Here is a 23095-nt window from a genome sequence, read left to right on the forward strand (position 1 = left end):
CAGATTTAAAACAAATGAGAGGAAGTTACTTTTCTCAAAGGGTGGTGAATCTGTGGAATTCTCTACCCTAGAGTGTGTTGCATGCTGAGACATTGAGTAAATTTAAGGAGGAGATGAATGATTTTTAATTAGCTGTGGCTCGAAGGGTTATGGAGAAAAGTGGAGCTGAGGCCAAGATGAGATTAGCTATGATTATATGAAGTGGCAGAGTGCGATCAAGGAGCTGAATTGCCTATTCTTGCTCCGAGTTCTTGTGTTCTTAATTCCTAAGCTGCCCACGTTGGTTGTTGGGCAGAATGTCAGAGCATGTCATTCCCTTCATTCCTCCACTTTTCTGAAATCACAAGGTAGTTCCACAATATAATAATACCACAAACCTATAGGTGTAACTGTGATGAGAACACCCAAACACATTGCTGCCAGTAGCCTAAAAATGTCATTAGAGGAAATTGGAAAGGGTTGCTCATTACCCTCCTAACTTGCACCTTGATTTGCAAATGCTTTAGTTGAGGCATACATGAGGAATTAGTGTGTCATTAGAATAACAAATTAGCGCCTAACATCAATCCAGCATGTAGATTTCTCAGCCCTCAGCTCAACTTCTTGCAAACCATAAAGCTGCATTATCACCAGGGTCATTAAAATCATTAAAATTCAGGGCATCAGCAAATGAGAATCACCTCCATTTGGGACTGTATTAGATGAGACCCATTATTCCAAATGAATACATTCCAAAATGTTAGGAACAAACCATAGCTTTAATCCTATTGATTTAGTATTTGTACATAAGAATCGCCAATGTTCCATGGTAATATGCTAAATGAGTGTGTAATTTAATGAGCAGTGTACAAAAAGGGGCAGATGAAGTATGTTTGGATTTTCAAAAAGTATTTAATAAGTTGTCACTCAAAAATTGTTGTAGAGGGCTTGTGGAATTAAGTTTAATATATTATCATGTATGGAAGTTTGGTGAAACAGCAAACAGAGATTACGAATAACTAACTTTCAGGTTGGTAGAGTGTTACTAGTAGGCATGCCACAGGATCTTCAATTACACCCAAACTTAATGATTCAGTTGAAGAGACCAGTGTAATTTATAGAAGTTTCCTTACAATACAAAACTTGGTGTAAATGTAAGCTATGACAAGGACACAAAAGATGAAACCTTGCCACAGAAGAAGGGCTAGAAGAAGATTTACTAGGAGAAGTTGTCTCTCTGATAATGTTACCACTTAATGACCCATTTATGTTCAAAGGACAAATGTGAATACAATGTAAAAGTTGATGTCGTAGCAGATGCTTTAGCTACAGCATATAAAGGAAACTGAATGCTGGGATCCCAAACAATATGGTTGCCATAATACTCATTGTATAGTTAATGCCAATAAATTATTACCATTAATGTAACATGGAAATAGTTTGGAAACATTTTTAGGATGAAATGAAAATTCCTCTTAACAATACATTTTCATTCTTCATTAAGGATGCTACGATGAAAGGTGTTTGATTTGTATCTATGAATAACGCTTTCATAGTTTGGATTTAATGAAAGTGACATGTAGTTGTTAACATTTTTGAAGGTTTTTTTAAAAAAATAACAACTTCTTCAGAAAGTCCTTTCAGAATAGTGGCTTAATCCTAATGTATCAGAGACATTCAGGAGTAGTAATATATGATTGTTTTTACTGTGGAAACTTGGTATTACTGAGTGTTTTAATTCTTTTTCTAGCTGCATTCTATAACTAGATTTTTAGTTTTGTTATTGTATTTTGTGCAATGAACTTATTATATTATCAAAAGAGCTCTGCAGCCTTGTAGGACCAAGATTCAGTGAATGACCTCCACTTTAACTATAAGTTAAAAAACATCTGTCAGTGCAGATTTCATTCCAGGATCTGACCAATCCAGTAGTACCATCAGCTCGGATCATAACTACTTAGAAGGTTGTGAATCTCTAGAGTACAGTTAGGCTGAGATCAATAGATGGTCAGATTCAAAGAGAATTGAGGTCTATGCTATTATGAGAAAAGAAATGAACAGAAAAACCATTCAAATATACCATTCTGAATTCCTCTATCATAATGGTGATTTTGGAAAGTAGAATTTTGCATATTGTAATGTCTTCAGGTGATGTTAGCCAATTTGAGTTAGAACAATATGATTCTGAAGTTCCCCCCTCCCCGCTGCAGTAGATGTCACAGCAAAGCCATGTATGATCCAGAAGCCTGTCCTCAATATGTAGTAAACCATTGCCCAAAGAATAGGCTGGACTATGTTGTGCAGGCAAGATGTAAGTCTGGTGGGGTAATGGGGCTATTATCAAGAATAAGTAAAATTAATAAAGGTGTCCAGTTCTTTGTCTATGACATGATTTAACATGACTGAATATTACAAATCTGAAACTTTATTGCTGGAACAGCACAGCAGGTCAGGCAGCATCCAGGGAACAGGAGATTCGACGTTTCGGGCACAGGCCCTTCTTCAGGAATGAGCCATTCAGGGCTCATTCCTGAAGAAGGGCCTGTGCCCGAAACGTCGAAGCTCATTCCTGAAGAAGGGCCTGTGCCCGAAACGTCGAATCTCCTGTTCCCTGGATGCTGCCTGACCTGCTGTGCTGTTCCAGCAATAAAGTTTCAGCTTTGATCTCCAGCATCTGCAGACCTCACTTTCTCCTTGAATATTACAAATATCATACTCTTTTGATAAGAGAAACTTTCTAAAACTTGCCCACTAAGACTTCAACATTAGCACAATCTAAAATATTTCAACCTGCTCACAAATGCTCAGTTTGGGTTCGCCGAGAATCATTCAACCCCTGACTTTATTCAAGGCTTGGCCCAAAACATGGACAAAAGTGCTGAACTTCAAAGGTGCGGTGAGAGTTAGTGTCTTTCAAAGAGTTATTAAACAAAGTGACATGAAAGAGGAGCCTTGGAAGTTGGAAGAAAAATTTAATAAAACACTAGAAATAGTTACTTTGAGTCTTGCAAGTCCTAAAACGTGAAAGGTATATGTACACTCACTCAGAAACTCTTATTGTCTGTTCTTTGGCGTGGGTGCAAAACTACCTTATTCGGTCAAAGGTGCACAAGACTTGAGAGCATTGCAAAATATCAAACACGTTCAACACAAAATCAGTGTATTCCAATTATATAAAAATTTCCTGAGGAAATCATGGCATAATTCTCCTTGTTCATAAGGAAACATTCTAGGAAGTTATGAGACTTAGGTTGTTTTTTCTGCTAATAATTCTTGGGAAGTGATATAATTAATGAACTTTCTCCAAAATGGGCACATTGTATTCACGCTTTCTACTTATCATTTTTAAATTGGTTTACAAGTTGCGTTAATAAAAAGAAGATAGCTAACTTGTATTCATATCCCCTTAATGCCCTTTACTTTTAAATACAAATTAGATAAACTCCCTGTTACAACTATTTGGCATGTCCACACATAGCCAGTGGACTTTAAATTAATGTAGCTGGAAATGTGTTGCTGGAAAAGCGCAGCAGGTCAGGCAGCATCCAGGGAACAGGAGAATCGACGTTTCGGGCATAAGCCCTTCTTCAGGAATGGGGAAAGTTTGTCCAGCAGGCTAAGATAAAAGGTAGGGAGGAGGGTGAGTGACTCCTGTTGCCGGCTTGTCCAGAAACTTGCTGACGGGGTCGCTTCCTGGTTCCCCCAACTCCCAGTTACTCTTCAAACGGCAATCCCGAGCGGTGCCTTCAGAAATTAGGCTCGACCTCTCCTCCTCGATGGTGTACAAAAGGAAATCCTCCCCAGCGGGACCGTCATTCCACTCCGTACTCTCCATAATCGAAACCTAATCAAAAACAAGTCTTGGCTTTGCTAGCGCTGTCACGGGATATTATTTCTTCCTAATCGCTGTTCACAACCTGTTTCATTGTCGTTGCTCTCGGATAGCGTGCTACATGCTGTTGAACTTTGCGTTCGCTTTCCCAGCCAGAGTTTTAATGCTCCTAATTATGACCGTTCCTCACGAAAAACAATCACATACCTCCCTCTCTGACATATTAAAGTACATTGCGTATTTTCCACATTTAAAAAAAAGTTTATGAATGCACACACACCTGCTAATTTACATAAAAATGTAATGGAACATTGTTAGCATTTTGCATTGTTTCTCGACCAGCTTTGAGTTTTGTTTAGATTGTAACAGCTCAAAATTAAGGGACCAAAAGAAGTCGTCATATTCACATTGTCTCCATGTTGTGCTAAATACAGTTTTCCAAGTTAGGCTATTTTTTTGGAAAATCCTGTTAAATTATTTTAATTACTTATGGTGATGCCTGAAAGAATTTCCTGCAGATTAGACCTCAATCACGGATTGATATTTATTATGCTTTCAGGATGTAATCTAAGAAATAGAACAATGGGGACACAATCTAGAAATAAAGAGTAACCCTGGTCACAAAATTGCCAGATTGTCATATAAAACATTCCTGAAGAAGGGCTTATGCCCGAAACGACGATTCTCCTGTTCCCTGGATGCTGCCTGACCTGCTGCGCTTTTCCAGCAACACATTTCCAGCTCTGATCTCCAGCATCTGCAGACCTCACTTTCTCCTTTAAATTAATGTAGTTCATTTAGTCCCTTTTAATTTGTATGATTCAGGTTAAAGTAGATTAATCATTAAGCTTTTGGTTTAAACAAGTTAAAGGTTATTTTATTATGTTACTGGGCTCCTTAGAGGGGAAGAAAATTAATATCAATGATTTTATTGTCATATGTATTTAACAGTGATAAAAACAGTAAAATACAATGAAAAGCTTTCCCACTGTCGCCATGATCTAGTGCCATTTTGAATAGTTTAAGAAGAAAATATTAATAGAAAGATATAGCCTTAAGAAAGAGAGTCCATCAATCCTGATCCAGATCATTATCAACAACTCTCCTCCACTGCCTCGCCGCCATCTACACTAGACCCAACCAATGTTACAGTCACCACTCTTCAGGGACCTTTTCACTGCAAGGTCAATTCTTCTCCACCACTGCCTCGCTGCTGCCTGCACAAAGCTCACAAACATCAGAGATGCAACCCTCATCACTGGGCCCACCTCAATGTCACCATGATGACCTTCCACCATCACAAGCACTGAACACAACCAATGACGAAGTTGCTGATCCTCAGGCGCCATCTTTCACTGCTGGGTCTACCTTGTCGACGTCATCTCTGCCAATGTAGCAGCTGTCAATTCCTATGTCAGGTCCCATGTTCGCCCTGCAAGTAAAAGCTCACACAAGTCCATTCTGGGCTCAATCACCGCTGACACAACCTCTGCATTGGGATCCCTCGCTATTGCTGATGCCATCCAAGCTCAGGACAAGAGGTAAGTAAAGGAAAAGACAAAAGAAATACCAGGAAAGAGTAAAAAAAGGTGGAGAAAAGAGAAGCAGTCAGAGCAGATGAGCCCTGGCTCAGGAACCCTTTTACACAACCATCTTGTTGACATCATTGATGTTATTAACAAGAAATTATGAATACCAAGAATGGATAAGCCAAAATAGACAAGTAAACCAAAACTAAATAAGAAGAAAGTCCCTGTGAATTCCTATGGTATACCACTGCGGCCATCGCCCGGGTTTCTTATTATTGTAGTGAAGAGATTAACATATGAACTTTGATCAAGTAGGTCTAATGGTTTCTTTAATTTGATAGTTGGTATTTTCTTATAAAAACAGACTTGGACGGGGGGAGCAGATTTTGGGTGAGAGCAAAGATTCCATGCTTTTGGTTCTAGAGGCATGGCACATTTTGCTTTTTTAAAATTAATTCACGGGATAAGGGCATTGTTGGCTGGTCCAGAATTTATTGCCCATCACTAATTGCCCAGAGTCAACCACATTGCTGTGGGTCTGGGGTCACATGTAGTCCAGACCAGGTAAGGATGGCAGTTTCCTTCCTAAAGGACATTAGTTAACCAGATGGATTTTGCCTGACAATCAACAACAGATTCATGGTCATCGTTAGACTCTTAATTCCACATATTTATTGAATTCAAATTCTACCATCTGCTATGGTGGGATTCAAACCTGGGTCCCCAGAACGTTACATGTGTCTCTGGATTAACAGTCTGGCAATAATACCATTAGGTCATTGCCTCCCTGATTTAAACTGGCTGCCCAATTGCTTTACTCCAGAATGGCAGGCAGTGACCAGTGGGGTACCACAGGGATCAGTACTGGGACCGCAGCTTTTTACAATATATGTTAATGATATAGAAGATGGTATTAGTAATAACATTAGCAAATTTACTGATGATACTAAGCTGGGTGGCAGGGTGAAATGTGAGGAGGATGTTAGGAGATTACAGGGTGACCTGGACAAGTTAGGTGAGTGGTCAGATGCATGGCAGATGCAGTTTAATGTGGATAAATGTATGGTTATCCACTTTGGTGGCAAGAACAGGAAGGCAGATTACTACCTAAATGGAATCAATTTAGGTAAAGGGGCAGTACAGAGAGATCTGGGTGTTCTTGTACACCAGTCAATGAAGGTAAACATGCAGGTACAGCAGGTAGTGAAGAAGGCTAATAGCATGCTGGCCTTCATAACAAGAGGGATTGAGTATAAAAGCAAAGAGGTTCTTCTGCAGCTCTACAGGGCCCTGATGAGACCACACATGGAGTACTGTGTGCAGTTCTGGTCTCCAAATTTGAGGAAAGACATTCTGACTATTGAGGGAGTGCAGCGTAGGTTCACGAGGTCAATTCCTGGAATGGCGGGATTACCTTACACTGAATGACTGGAGCGACTAGGCTTGTATACCCTTGAGTTTAGAAGACTGAGAGGGGATCTGATTGAGACATATAAGATTATTAAAGGATTGGACACTCTGGAGGCAGGAAACATGTTTCCGCTGATGGGTGAGTGCCAAACCAGAGGACACAGCTTAAAAATACAGGGTAGACCATTTAGGACAGAGATGAGGAGAAACTTCTTCACCCAGAGAGTGGTGGTTGTGTGGAATGCTCTGCCCCAGAGGGCAGTGGAGGCCCAGTTTCTGGATTCATTTAAGAAAGAGTTGGATAGAGCTCTCAAGGATTGTGGAATCAAACGGTCATGGAGATAAGGCAGGAACAGGATACTGATTAAGGATGATCAGCCATGATCATATTGGATGGTGGTTCAGGCTCGAAGGGCAGAATGGCCTACTCCTGCACCTATTGTCTATTGTCTATTGACCGCTAATTGTTTTGAAATGTCTCTCTCTCTCTCTTCCTCTCATTCTCTCTGCTTGGAGGGATGTCTTTTGTCCAGAGGGTTCAAGATAGAATGTCCCTGTGTCTCGGCAGCTTGCTTTTTCAAATAATTCTTAAATGCCAAGCTAATACGGGTAATATTTCTGGGTGTCTGATGCATCTTTCATAGACAGCATTGGCATTCTCGAGATTTCTCCACATTTTTCTTCTGGTTAATGCCTAATTTACATCTGCACAATAAGTCTTCAATGAACTTCATAACAACCCTCATCTCGGAAGTAACATATCTGGGCACCTTTCTGTGCAATCCATTTGAAATTTGAAGCTGTATGGTCAGGTGACTTGTAGCACATCTAGAATTTTTGTAAAGTGACAGATTAATTTGTTTGACAAAAATCTATCTTGTAATAACCAAAGTAACCCCTCTGTTCAAAGCACTCTGCAACACATCAACAAATAAATGCTCCTAAGCAGACTTTGCATTTGAGTCAAGCTCTGAAACAGCTACCATTTATATTAACACCAATCTAAAAACAAATCTTCCCACATTTCTGTTTCTCTTAATTTACCTATGTCTGGGGATAAGTTATATGATCACTTTTATGAAAGTTTGGACCTCTTAATTGAGTTTAAGATAAACCACCTTCTGTCATGTGATAATATTTAAACTTGAGAGAACTCCATCGTTGCACTTATTTGCAAGTTTGAGAGGAGACAGGAGGAGTATGCGGCAGCACATCTTTTCCAAATTCCCCACATTTCTTAATACATCAATCTTTAGATGCTAATAAACTCAACTTAGATCTACTATAAAAGTAATTAGATTTTTGTTTGTGATGTTTGCTTTGTTACCAAAGCACAAAAACTTGTTGTTTGACAATAGTAAACAGGGAATCATTGAATTAAAAAGCGTCACTCTGGAAAAGCACAGCAGGTCAGGCAGCATCTGAGGAGCAGGAGAGTCGATGTTTCAGGCATAAGCCCTCCATCAGGAGTGTCATTCCTGATGAAGGGCTTATGCCTGAAACATCGACTCTCCTGCTCCTCAGATGCTGCTTGACCTGCTGCACTTTTCCAGCGTCACACTTTTTGATTCTGATCTCCAGCACCTGCCGTCCTCACTTTCTCCTAGGGAATCATCGAATGCCTATGAAAAGATAATTGAATAAATAGTGAAACCTTCCTGTAAGAATTGTTCTGTGCTCAATGGCCTTTTCTGGACATTTTGGAAAGTTTACTTTCAGGAGTGAAATTCAATCTTTCATTGCATAATGATGGTCTTGATGGTGGAAATGGAAAAATCTTTCGTAAGATGGGTGGATGTTTACAATGACCCGTATGAAGGGACCAGTTTGTGATTACATTATGAAACTTTGGCATTTTGGCTTTTACAATGCTTAGAGTTCTTTTGTAGAAATATTTATTGAGGAACAAAGATAAAAATAGCAGCTGGTCTGTGGCCTGTTGACTTATCCTATGTTAGTGTACCTATGTGCTTATGGGATTGCAGGCCTTTTATCAATACAATGGTAATGACAGATGCTGTTTAGTAATGATTGCATATGATTTTACTGAGAAAATTCTCTTATATTATTCAGAGGATGTAATTGGAAGCCTGATAATTAAATGGGCATCAACTCCATCACAATGTAATTAATATTCTATACCCCCATTTTTGTGGTAGAATATCAAACATCCTACAATTAGGTCTTCTACAAAAACATTTATTTCACTGAAGCAAGTCAGTTATTCATCAATTTGAGTTTTACTTAAAATTTATTTTGTTTTTGCACATTTGTTGAATGCTTTTTTGACCAACCATTATGAATGAGAGATTATGACACTTCAAGGGCAAACTTAACCTTAAACAGTCCAGGGGTTTTTTAAATGTGCTGACGCCCCCCTGTTTTCTTGTGGATTTTGAATTCAAGATCAGCGAGACAGTAGAATTATTCCTCAAATAGGAAGATTGAGTTGCGGGAGCATGGTGGCTCAGTAGTTAGCACTGTTGCCTCGCAGTGCTAAGGACCTGGGTTCAATTCCAACCTCAGACAACTGTCTGTGTGAAGTTTGCACATTCTCCCCATGTCTGCGTGGGTTTCCTCTGGGTGCTCCAGTTTCCTCCCACAGTCCAAAGATGTGCAGGTCAGGTGAATTGGCCATGCTAAATTGCCCATAGTGCTAGTTGCATTAGTCAGAGGGAAATGGGTGTGGGTGGGTTACTCTTCGGAGGGTTAGTGTGGACTGGTTGGGCCAAAGGGCCTGTTTCCACAATGTAGGGAACCTAATCTAATCAAAAAGAAAAACCACGTATCACATTCCATTGCTTTAAAGTCCCAAATTGAAAGTCCTCCTATACACTTAGCACAGTGCCAGGGATCGCTCTTTCAGTCTCTGGCATAAGACGCCTATGTCTGCTATTACACTACCCATTGCCAGCCATCTGCTGTATCCTCAATCTGTCAGCTGCCCCATATAATATTCTCTAAATTCAAAATCATGAATCCAAATGCCTTCAGGTCCTTCACTGATATATTAGTAACACTTTCTTGTGCCATTCCATGCGGTTATGCTTATAACTTTAAAAGGCATTAGTTAGTTAGGCTAACAGAACTGCATTGTGGATTAGTTGTGAACTTCATTATCATTGTATTTTTCAAAGTAAACTCTTGAATTTGTCAATGCTTCCATCACCACAGAATTAATCAACTGGCTGCGTAATGATCTCAAGAGCATGCAGGGTCCAACATTTTCTGTTCTCAAAAATTGAGAAAATTCAGCAAATTCTTATAAGTCACAACTTGAAAGAAGCTTTAGTTAAAATTATAAAAATTAATGTGCTTTTAAATCAACTGGCTCTTTGAAAATAACAGCTTTTTGCTTTTTGCGAGGTTAATAAAGCTCAAAGACTTTTGGAATTAGGCCCTTTTTTGCTCAAACTGCCCATTTGAAAACGCTTCGCAAATTCATTTTAGATCTGAGCTGCCAGAGGAAGTGGTAGAGGCAGATCCAGTTACAACATTTAAAAGATATTTTGACAAATATATAAAATGGAAAGGTATCAAGGGATATGGGCCAAACGTAAGCAAATGGGACTAGTTCAATTTAGGAAACCTGGTCAGCAAGGATGAGTTGGGCTGAAGGGCCTGTTTCCATGACTCTATCTACATGGGCATATCATAAAACATATTTGCAAATGATGGTGTTGGATGAATAAGGAGCAGATTTTTTTTTACAGTTTGAAAATTAACATTTAGCTAAACATAATTTATATCAATTTTACCAAAAGTTAGATGTCAACATGAAGGACATTGAAACTTAGAAACAGTTTAAATAAGTACATCAAAGGAATCAAAACTAATACAATTTAAGCTGACAATCAAACGTTCAATAAGATTAGAGCCTATTAAAAAAGTTGAGATTTAACTTAAGATAGAGTCTGCAATAACACTAGAATATCAATATTGACTTTGTTGAATGTTGACCTTCTCCAATTGATTTTTACACACATAGAGTGCTTGTAAGATGTAACTGTCATTTACCTCAAGGAGTACTTAGCTTGACAATACACCATTAAAGAGGAGTGTATCTTCACAGATATCCATCTGGCTGGCCCAGTTGCTTTTGGTAAATGGTCACCTTCCAAGATGTTGATAGCAGGATTTCAGTAATTAACAAAATAGAATAGAATATAGAAAGTTATTGTTACATACTTTTACATGAAAAATACAGTGAAATGTTTTATAAGATGTCCCACTACAGTGCCTACTAATGCTAAAGCTATTTAATGTTAAGGGGAGATGATTAGATTCTCTCTTGTTGAAGATGATCATCACTTGCCACTTGACAGCTTCTAGTTGTTAGAAGAACCTTTCTGTAGACTGTTTTCATGCTATGGCTTCTTTTTCTTTCAGCTTGACTGTGGATTCCATCTCATTTAACAGCTTTGACCACTCTGAAGGCAAATAATGTTTGCAACTGAGATAATTCATTTTTGATTTCATTTTAGATTGATGAATTCAATTGATTGTTATTAAATGGTGACTGATGGCTTTTAATACAGATCATCGCAAATGAGTGTGAATGAGGCTATTGAGTACAAAATGATGTCAACATTTTCTGGTAGGGTTTTTATGGCACGAATGTTACTTGCCACTTATCAGACCAATTCTGAGGGTTGTCTGGGTTTGTCACTTGCAAGCACAAACTGTTTTAGTATCTGAAGAGTCACAAATGCATTGTGCAATTATCAGCAAAGAACCCCATTCTGTCCGTAAGTTGGAGGGAAGGCCATTCATGAAGCAGCTACAGATAGTTAGGTCTAGGACACTAGCAAGTGGATAGCCCAGATTTAATACAGGATGAGATGAATGGGCTGCAGCAACCACAGAAATGGGTATTATGTGTTTCAGTGTCAGTGTGTGATGACAGCTATGTATGGTGTACATCTCAATGGCTAGCAGAATAAATCAGACAACACATGTCTTTGACTGTCTGCAGTGGGCAGTGTGCCAAATGTACGCAAACAGTTATGCTTGAAAAACCCCCAATAATAAATGTGATTCAGCTATTGGAAAACATTTTAAAATAATCCTAACTGCGGTGAGAATGACACCAGAAATTAATGTAAGGTTATCACTTGGACTAACCATGTGATTCATTTAAACATGTTAGAAGCTATATTTATTTACACACAGTGCCCTGTGCTTTGTATGCAAGAGGAATATGTCCATACATTGCATTTTTTTCACTGAAGAAAGGGCTATGGTGACAGTTCCATCTCCATGGACAATTCCTGACAAGTCACAGTGGACTTGATTAGTTTAAATTTAATCCATTATATAAGACATTTTCTGCAGTGTCTCATCAAGCACAGTACCCTCACAACTCTTTTCTCTGCCCTGGCACATGTTACACATGCCTGGTGTCCCCTTGTATGCAGGGGACTTACGCTATCCCCTAAATGTATGCACAGTGTTAGCATCTGAGCTGGTGCCTGTAAATTGGAGAGATGATGATGCTTCTGTTGAATTACTGTCTTCTCCTTTTCCATTTTCCATGCTGCCTAGCTGGGTTGCAATTATTGTCCATTTGAAAGGAGAAAAGGACAGTAGGATCAGTATGAAACAATATGGGGCACTTGGAGAGCAGCGCAAAGCCTTGTGGACACAATATGCACAGCATTGATAAAGGTGGGGAGGCACACTGCAAGAGAATTAATTTATACACTGTCTGTTATGGGGCATAGTTTTATACTTTTGCATCCTGAACTTCGCAGATGCTATACATGCTGGTTCCCCAAAGATACCCCTCGTCTCCTGAAAGCCCCCTGCTAAATAGTCTGGGTGAGTGTTAAGAGGATAACACTTCCCCTTACAGTCATCCACAGGGTCAGGATTTTGACGGGAAGCTCTACAGAACATAGGTTTCTTGCATGATGAAGGAATCATGACAATCACCCAGAAAGTAAGCACAGACCGGCAAAATTCACTTCCTGTTCTCCCAGATCAGCTGGAAATCACAAAACCATAGAAGTGTTTCAGTGCTGAAGGAGGCCAATCAGCCCATTGTGTTCACACCAGCACTGCAAGTGAGCATTGTGACTTAGTGCCACTCTCCTGCCTTTCCCCATATTTGTGCATATTATGTCTATTTAAATAATCATCCAATGCTCTCTTAAAAGCCTGAATTGAACCAGCCTCCACCATATTTCCAGGCAGTGTATTCCAGACACAAAAACCACTCATCGTGTAAAATTTTTCACTCTCAGCTTTTCTTTTCTTCTTTTGCAAATCTTTTTATGTGTGTGCCACCATTCTTTGGATCACCAAATTTCCTCTACCTAGTCTGATGGCCGGAAGATTCCTGTACTTCATATCCTTCTCAAGAGTTCAGCCATTAGCTTCTTACTCAAATACAAGCTTCTCAGAACCAGTGATCACAGGGACAATATAACAACAAGTCTCACTGCTTAGTATCACTAAGTACCAGGCACCTTGCTCCAATTAGTGACCGGTCTCAGTCTCAGCATTGTATTCAATCATAATCTGTTACAACAGCAAGATAAGCTATGTAAAATATAATCTACTCAGTTACAGGTTACACAGAATAATAGGGAAATCATGAAAATTGATCCCTAAAGCACAAATAAAATCCCAATGCATCATTTAGTACAAATAGAATTTGACTTACTCAGAAACCAGTGGAAACACAATCTATTATTATAAAATGACACATCCTCTAACTTACTCAGAGCAATACCATGGGAGATTGACTAGTTCAACAATTTTCACAAAAAAGCCCATGAATCACATGGAAAACTGGATATATTTCTCAGGAAACGAGATTAAGATTTAATCTTTAGCTTTGATCTCTATTTGTCATATTTCAGATCCGCTGAGGAATATTTCCAGAAATAATGTTAGAGTCAAGTAGAAATGAAGGGTTACCCGCTGGATCTACTTGCCTCCATCAATTACCAATGGTTAGAACTGCCATTCATTACTTCAGTGTCAGCCTGCTACAGACTATGAAGATGCTATCAGTTTAACTGAGTTTCTTGGCTCTGTCCCCATCAGTGGAGAATGAAACCTTGGTATCCAGTGGTTTCCCCGACCCACTCCCATAGGGAAATCATCTCCATTGAGCCATCAGCTTCTTCACTCAACAGGGAGCCATTCTGTTGGTGGGGAAATGCCATTGAGCCTGTAAAATCAGCCCAGTGGGGATTTTAACAATTTTAATTGCTGTCAGCCCGCACAGAGCAAACAGCTAATCCCTGTCATTATTCAACTTTGGGAAAGCTTCCCCACTATAAGCATGCATTTTAGAAAACTGTTTCTTAGCCCCTAGTTCCAAGCCAGGCATCATTACGCCAGTGCCAGAGTCTTTCGAGTTGACTTCAATAATTTATGTTGTCCTTTAAATGTAGTAAAATATCTTAAAGAAATTCACAGAGACGCAATTGGAAAAAGGATTTAGATTAGATTCTCTACAGTGTGAAAACAAGCCCTTCGGCCCAACCAGTCCCCACCGACCCTCCAAAGAGTAACCCACCCAGACCCATTTCCCTCTGACTAGTGCACCTAACACTATGGGCAATTTAGCATGGCCAATTCACCTAACCTGCACATCTTTGGACTGTGGGAGGAAACCAGAGGAAACCCACGCAGACACGGGGAGAATGTGTAAACTCTACACAGACAGTCGCCCGAGACTGGAATCGATCCTGGGACCCTGGTGCTGTGAGGCAGCACTAAACCACCGTGAAGGAAATTTTAAAGATGTAATGAAATGTTTAGTCAAAGAGGTATTATTTAATCAAGATTTGTGAAAGAGATGAAGCCAGAAAGACAAAAAGAGAAATAGAGATTATTAAACTTACTGTACCAAAGGCACAGCTACCAATGCGGATAGAACAAGAATAAGGGAATACACAAGATTGTTGAAGCAGGTGAACATAAGGAATAGGTTATAGGGCTCAAGGAGATCAGAGATAGAGAGGTACATTCAAAGAGATTTAAGCACAAGAATGACAATTTTAAATGTGAGGTGCCAGGGAAATTGGAGCTATTGTAGCTCAGTGAGAATATGGCTGATGGATAGATGAAGTAAGATACATGAAGCAGAATTTTGGATGTGTGAAAGATCAGAAGCTAGGTAGGAAAATGTTTGAATAGTCAAGTTTAAAGATGGTGGTGGGTGACATTATGGAGATGCAAGTAGTTGACCTTTATGTATGACCTTATGGGTTAGTTCTGTGACCACTTTTAAAATTGGGTATATATAACTGACTTGGATATTGGAATACAAAGTAAAATTTGAATACCCATTTTGAAGCTGTAACAGTCTGTGAAGATGTATCAACAAGTTGCCACAGGATATAGATAGATAGCAGAATGGACAAAAATGTGACAGAATGAATTTAATTCAGAGAGATGTGATGTGATCTATTTTGGTAAAAGGAATGGGGATAGCTAATGAAAATTCAATGGCACAGATCTAAAAAATGACAGCGGGTTCAAGCACATAGAACTTTGGAGGTGTTAGGACACAGTGAGAGAATCATTCATGAAGCATATGGGTTTGCGGGCTTCATAAGTAAAACATATTGAGCACAGAAGCAGGAAAGTCAGGCTGAATATTCATAAAGCTCTGCTTAGACCACAAGAGTATTGTATGCAGTTTGCTCACCACAATTTTGGAAAGATACAACAGTCCTTCAAAAAGAAATTCACTAAGATATTCAGTAATTAGATCTTTTAGCCACAAGGCTCGGTTGGAGCAATTGCAGTTGTTCTCTTTGGAGCAAAAATGGTTGAGGAAAGATTTGAGCCAGGTGTACAAGATTAAGATAGGCTTAGGCAAGGTGAGTAATGGAAATATATTGTCATTAACTGATGGTACAAAGACAGATTTAATGTTTTGGGCAAGGGCAAATGTAATGAAAGGATATTTTTAGGTCACAAGTGATAATGAATTGTAGCTCACAGCCTACTGTTATGGACCCAGCCAGACCGTCTCAAAACATTACAAGAAGGTCGGCCAGACTCTAACTTGGCTAGTTGTTTTAAGCAGGTGAGTCTGGATTTTCCAGGAGTGATACAGACGGCTCAAACACTTAGTTTTAAATAAAACAGAATTTATTTACAAAATTACTGAATGAAATACAAGCAAAAGAGAACAGAATACCAAATAATGTAACCTACCTGAAAACCCAACAGATAATCCCAACTTAATGATGTTGTTCCAAATATTTGCAACAATCCCCATAAACACCCCTTGGCACAAAAGGTAAAATCAAACACGGGGTCTTACAGGAGAGAGAAAGAGAGATAGCAGCGTGGAACACTCCCCTTCCATATAGCTGTTTCTTGGACCAGCAGCCTCAAACTGAACTGATTACATTCAGTGAACAGCCAGACCGCTAAAACCAAGTCAAACCAGAGAAAAGCTGAGCTCAGAGAACTCACCACTCCCCTTTCATTCCATAAGTTTTTTAAAAACTTAAAAGCCTTTTGTCTGAGGCAGTATCCGTTAGCTATAATCAAATTGACCCTAAAACACAACCAAGCCAGACATTTCGGAATTTCTGCTTTTAAGACCTCCCTCAAATAAAAAGCCAAGGACAGCATAACATTGTTAAAAGGAGCAGAATAATCATGCCTCCACCCTTAAAAAAGGAACCATCAATATCCAAAGATGGCTTCATTTTAAAACTCCTTAATCTTAAATTGTTAGTACTCTACAACACACATATACATTACATTGACAATAATCATGCAAACATGTACTACTACATTCTGTTTTACGCCTGCCACTGAACTCTTCAGTTTCTCATTCAAGTCTTGACAATGCATCGGCAATCATGTTTTCTCGTCGGCACTGAACATAGGTTATGATCAGTATATATAATTGTCACAGATTTATTACTGATAACATAAACATTGAAATGTTGCAATGCCAACACTAAGCTCAAAGTCTCCTTCACAAGAATGTTCAATTTTTTGGATAAATACCCAATCGGTCTTTCTAACTTCTCGTCATCTTCCTGTAAGAGCACAGCACTGACACCCACACCACTTGCATTGATAGCCATCTTGAATCACTTTGCATAAGTAGGTGTCACTAATACTGGGGCAGCAGTTAACACAGCTTTCAGGCTGTCAAATGCCTCTGACAAACTTCTTGCCTTTCTTTAGCAATTCAGTGAATGGAGCAGCCAAACTGCTACAATTTGGTACAAAGTTTTGATAAATCCACTCAATCCCAGGAATTGTTGTACTGCTCTTTTTATTGATGGTATGGGAAACTCCCCAATTACCTTTGCTTTAGCATTTCTTGAGGCCATTTGTCCATGTCCAATAATCAGGCCCAGGAGGATGACTTGGACTTCGGCAAATTCACTTTTAGCCAGGATTATCACCAGGCTTGCCTTCTGACCGAACAAGTCTGATAAATGTTGCAAATGTTCCTTCCATGTGTAATTAAAAATCACTAGGTCATCTATATATATGACACAATTGGGTAATCTGGCAACGATCTTACTGGTTGGTCTCTGAAATGTGGCTGGCACATTTTTTATACCAAATGGTACGACTTTAAACTGATATAGCCCATTCGGCATTACAAAAGCCGAAATTGTCTTTGCTCTTTCAGACAGAGGTACCTGCCAGTACCCTCTGAGCAAGTCCAACTTTGAAATATAAGTTGCTTGTCCCATCTTTTGAACAGTTTTCCAAAAGCAGAATTGGATTTGCATCAGTTTTTATATCTGCATTGACTTTGCGATAGTCCACACATAACCATTGAGTGCCATCTAGTTTTGGCACCATCACTATGGGTGACCTTCAGTCACTAACTCACTTCGATTATGTTGCCATGCAGCATGCATTCAATCTTCTTTTGAGCCTGTGTTAACTTTAGATGGTTATGCCTATAAGGTCGTTGCTTAATGGGAACAGCATCTCCTATATCTGGATCATAATTAGGTTGGTACATCCCAGCTTATTTCCACATTTCTCACAATGTGACAGTGGGGCAGCATGGTGGCTCAGTGGTTATCACTTCTGCCTCACAGCACCAGGGTCCCAGGTTTGATTCCAGCCTCGGGCAACTGTCTGTGTGGAGTTTGCACATTCTCCCTGTGTCTGCATGGATTTCCTCTCACAATCCAAAGATGTGCAGGTCAGGTGAATTGGCCATGCTAAATTGCCCATAGTGTTAGGTGCATTAGTCAGAGGGAAATGGGTGTGGGTGGGTTACTCTTCAGAGGGTTGGTGTGGACTGGTTGGACCAAAGGATCTGTTTCCATACTGTAGGGAATCAAATCTAATAACTCTTTCAGGTCATTTTGATTTTCCACTGGAAGGTAACTTAATACTTTATCTCAATTTTTGACAACTTCCTCATTGTCCAATGACTAATTCAGAATCCTCTGAACTTGGTTCTTCCCTCTGTACTGTAACCAATAACACAGTCTCCTTTGGCTTTCCTTCCTTGTCAAAATACCTTTTGAGTATATTCACATGACACACTGTGAGATTTCTTTCTGTCTGAAGTCCTTATCAAATAGTTCATCTCACTCAATTTCCTTTCGATTTGATAAGGTCCACTAAATCTAGCTTTTAAAGGTTCACCTATCACTGAAAGTAACACTAACACCTTATCTCCAATAGCAAAATTGCGAGTTTTGATTTCTTGTCTGCTTCCTGTTTCATTGTATGCTGTGATACTTTTAAATGCTGTCTAGTCAACTCCCCAGCACTATTTAATTGTTCCCTAAAATTTAACACATAGTTCAAATATGTGGTCTCTGAATTCTGACTTACCTATTTCTCCTTAATCAGCATTGATGGTCCTCTCACTTCATACCCAAAATCTAATTCAAATGGACTCAATTTGGTCGATTCTTTTGATGCCTCTCTGATCACAAAAAGCACAGACAGAATTCCCTTATTACAACCACCTTGGTAGTCTTGACTATAAGCCATCAACATGGTCCTAATGTCTGATGCCACCTTTCTAGCATTCCGTGTGATTCTGGCTGGTATGCAGTAGACTAGAATTGTTTTATTCCTTAGCTGTCCATAACTTGCTTGAATAATGTTGATGTGAAGTTTGACCCTTGATCTGATTGTATCTCTATGAGTAGTCTGTATCTAGTGAAAAATTTGGTTAATTCCCCCAAAATCCTTTTAGCTGTGATATTGCGTAACAGAACAGCCTCTGGAAATCTAGTGGACACAGCTACTATTGATAACAAATACTGATTTCCACTTTCAGATAGGGGTCTTATGCAATCAATTACGATTCTTGTAAAAGGTTCCTCAAATGCAGCAATAGTTATTAAATGTGTGGGTTTTATTACTGCCTGTAGTTTTCCAATTACCTGATATGTATGACATGTCTGGCAAATTCAACTACATCTTTGTGCAGTCCAGGCCATTAAAAATGTTTCTGTTTTTTAGCTTGTGTTTTCCTCACTCTTAAATGACCCCCTTAATGGTAGCTCATGCACCACCTGCAACACCTCTTTTCTACAGGCGAAAGTGAGGACTGCAGATGCTGGAGATCAGAGTCAAGATTAGAGTGATGCTGGAAAAGCACAGCAGGTCAGGCAGCATACAAGGAGCAGAAAGTGTTCCAAGGCATCAATGTGGACTTCACCAGTTTCCTCATTTCCCTTCCCTCCACCTTACCCCAGTTCCAACCTGCCAGCTCAGCACCATCCTCATGACCAGTCCTACCTGCCAATCGTCCTTCCCACCTATCTATTCCACTCTCCTCTTCAACCTATCACCTTCATCCCCACCTCCATCCACCTATTGTACGCTTGGCTACCTTCTCCCCAGCCCCACCCCACTTCCATATATCTCTCCACCCTGGAGGCTCCCTGCCTCATTCCTGATGAAGGGCTTTTGCCCGAAACATCGATTTTCCTGCTCCTTGGATGCTGCCTGACCTGCTGTGCTTTTCCAGCACCACTCTAATCTTGACCTCCTTTCTATATCCCACTGGCAATATGACCTGATGAACCTCTGCTCATTTCTCATCTGCCGGAACATGTGAGGGTCTCCATTTCCTGATTAAGACATTATTTTTAAGGTAGTGACATTCAGGGATACATTCTGATTCCTTTTCTGTGTGTGCCTTTTGATACAATTGCTTTAAATGTTCATCTTTCTGCTGTAACTTAGCTAATTTATCTGAGCTAAGAATGTCTGCTTTGTCATCTATTTGCTTCTGATTTGTGTCAACCATCTGATCAAACAGGGTTTTTGCTAATTCCATTTCAACGTTCTTATCTGTACTCTTTGATCTCTCCTGTTTCAATTGGTGACATTGTGACCTTGTTACCACACAGTCCGGAAAAACCCTAGGATATGCATTCTGGAATCGTTCAGTTGCCCGAGTTTCCACTGGCTTTTCAACCACAGTAGGCAGCAAACATACTGGTGAATCAGCTATATCATTAGCAACGGCAAATTGTATTCCTGAAGCTGAGTTTTGTCTAGTACTCCTACCACAACTTCTCCACTCTTCACTGAACACCCTAACCTCACTTTACATAATTGAGCACTTCTTAACGCATTGTGAATTCCTGTTACTCATACCTTTTTTGGCAGTAGTCCTTCAGAGATACATATCTCTTCATCTTTCAACATCATATATTAAGAGAATCCTGTATCTCTTAATATTGCTACCTCTTTACCTTCAGGTCCAGCCTATGCAAGTATGTAGTTTATCCTTAACCAACCTCTGACCATTCTGGTGTAGCCTTTTTAACCTCCACTGTACTTTCTATTACCACTCTAACAAATTTCACTGGCTTATCCTGTTTTCCTAACCCATTAACACTGTAATATCATGGGGCCTACTTTATTGCAGTGAATACACTGGAGTTTTCTAACTTCCCTTTCCCAATAAAGGGTTTTCTTTTTACCCTGTGGTAAGTTATCCTTATGATCTTCACCGAGATCTACCTTTCCCTTTCCACCGGAGGATTTCTCATTTCCCCAATTTGTATCCCTCATGGATTGAAACTGATTTGGAAGCCAAACTTTGATTGATGGACCAAGTCATACTCATCAGCCGTTTCAGCTGCTAATCTTGCTGTTTTAACTCTCTGTTCTTCCTCAAGTTCTCTCTACTTCAGGGAGTGAATTTTTGAACTCCTGACTAAGTCGCAACTCCTTTAGCTCAAACTCTTTGTCTTTCTCCTTCTGCTTTTAATCGTAATTCAAACTGTTTCATTTCTGTTGCCCTTTCCTTGTCTTTTGTCTCTAACTCAAGCCACGTCATTTTCATTTTAATCTCTAAAGATTCTGGTGGCATTTCCAGCAAATGTAAATGTTGGCTATTGCTGTCATTATCTCTCCTTCCTTCATGAAAGGAGGCAGCTCCAGCTCCAGCCTATCTGCCAATTTCAGTAACTTGGCCTTAATCACCTTTTGAAAACCCCCCCAAAGTCACTTTGCCTACCTCCAGAAAACCCCTGGTGACTGAAAGAATTATTGCAATCCCAAGCATCACTTAAACCAGCTGAATTCAATACCTGGAACAAAGGGACACTAACAGCTACCACTTGCTGCCTTCGAGTCCAACAACCTTAATCCCAACTTTTCTTTAGATTCCCTACAATGTGAAAACAGGGCATTTGGTCCAACAAGTCCACACTGACTCTCCAAAGAGCAATCCACTCAGACCTATTCCCCTACATTTACCCCTGACTAATGCACCAAACAATATGGACAATTTAGCATGGCCAATTCAACTAACCTGCCCATCTTTGGACTGTGGGAGGAAACCGGAGCACCCGGAGGAAACCCACGAAGACACAAGGAGAATGTACAAACTCCACACACACAGTCGCCCGAGGCAGGAATCGAATCCGGGTCCCTGGCACTGTGAGGTAGCAGTGCTAACCACTGAGCCACCATGTCACCCATAATTTGGAACTATGGACCAAATCCCAGACAAGACCCTAATCTCTTATGGACCAAGCCAGACCCCCTCAAAACATTTCAAGGAAGTAGACTAGACCCTAACTTTGCAAGTTGTTTTAAGCAGGTGTAAAGTGGATATTCCAGGAGTGATGTCACTGGTCAAACCACTTAGTTTTAAATAAAACAGAATTTATTTACAAGTGGGCGGCACGGTAGCACAGTGGTTAGCACTGCTGCCTCACAGCGCCAGAGACCCGGGTTCAATTCCCTCAGTCGCTTCAGGCGACTGACTGTGTGGAGTTTGCACGTTCTCCCCGTGTCTGCGTGGGTTTCCTCCGGGTGCTCCGGTTTCCTCCCACAGTCTAAAAATGTGCAGGTCAGGTGAATTGGCCATGCTAAATTGCCCATAGTATTAGGTAAGGGGTAAATGTAGGGATATGGGTGGGTTACGCTTCGGCGGGGCAGTGTGGACTTGTTGGTCTGAAGGGCCTGTTTCCACACTGTAAGTAATCTAAACTAATTATCAAATGAAACACAAAAGAGAACAGAATACAGAATAACCTATGTATCATTTCATAATGTCTGCTTGCCATTTTAATCAATGACCTGGATGAGGGATCCCCAGAAGGAATGGGGTAGTAAATTTGCAGGCGACACTAAGGTTGTGCAGTTATAGATAGTGCCAAAGGAAATGGTAGGTTACAGAGGGACATTGATAAGCTGCAGGGCTGGGCTGAGAGGTGGCAAATGGAGTTTAATGCAGAAAAGTGTGAGGTGATTCACCTTGGAAGGAGTAACAGGAATGCAGAGTATTGGGCAAATGGTAAGATTCTTGGTAGTGTAGATGAGCAGAGAGATCTCGGTATCCATGTGCATAGATCACTCAAAGTTGCCATCTAGGTTGACAGGGTGGCTAAGAAGGCATACAGTGTATTAGCTTTTATTAGTAGAGGGATCAAGCTTCGGAAGCATGAGGTCATGCTACAGCTGCACAAAGCTCTGGTGCGGCCGCACTTGGAGTATTACGTACAGTTCTGGTCACTGCATTATAGGAAGGATATAGAAGCTTTGGAAAGAATTCAGAGGAGATTTACTGGGATGTTGTCTGGTACGAAGAAAAGTTGAGGAACTTGAGGCTATTTTTGTCAGAGTGAAGAAGGTTGAGAGGTGACTTAATTGAGACATATAAGATAACTAGAGGGTTAGATCGACTGGCAATGAGAGCCTTTTTCCTCGGATGGTGATGGCTAGCACAAGGGGGCATAGCTGCAAATTGAGGGGTGATAGATATAGGACAGACATCAGAGGTAGTTTCTTTACTCAGAGAGTAGTAGGCGCATGCAACAGTAGTTGACTCACCAACTTTACGGGCATTTAAATAGTAATTGGTTAGACATATGGATGAAAATGGAATAGTGTAGGT

This window comes from Chiloscyllium plagiosum, chromosome 19 (assembly GCF_004010195.1).
Source record: "Chiloscyllium plagiosum isolate BGI_BamShark_2017 chromosome 19, ASM401019v2, whole genome shotgun sequence".
In the NCBI taxonomy this organism is placed as follows: Eukaryota; Metazoa; Chordata; class Chondrichthyes; order Orectolobiformes; family Hemiscylliidae; genus Chiloscyllium; species Chiloscyllium plagiosum.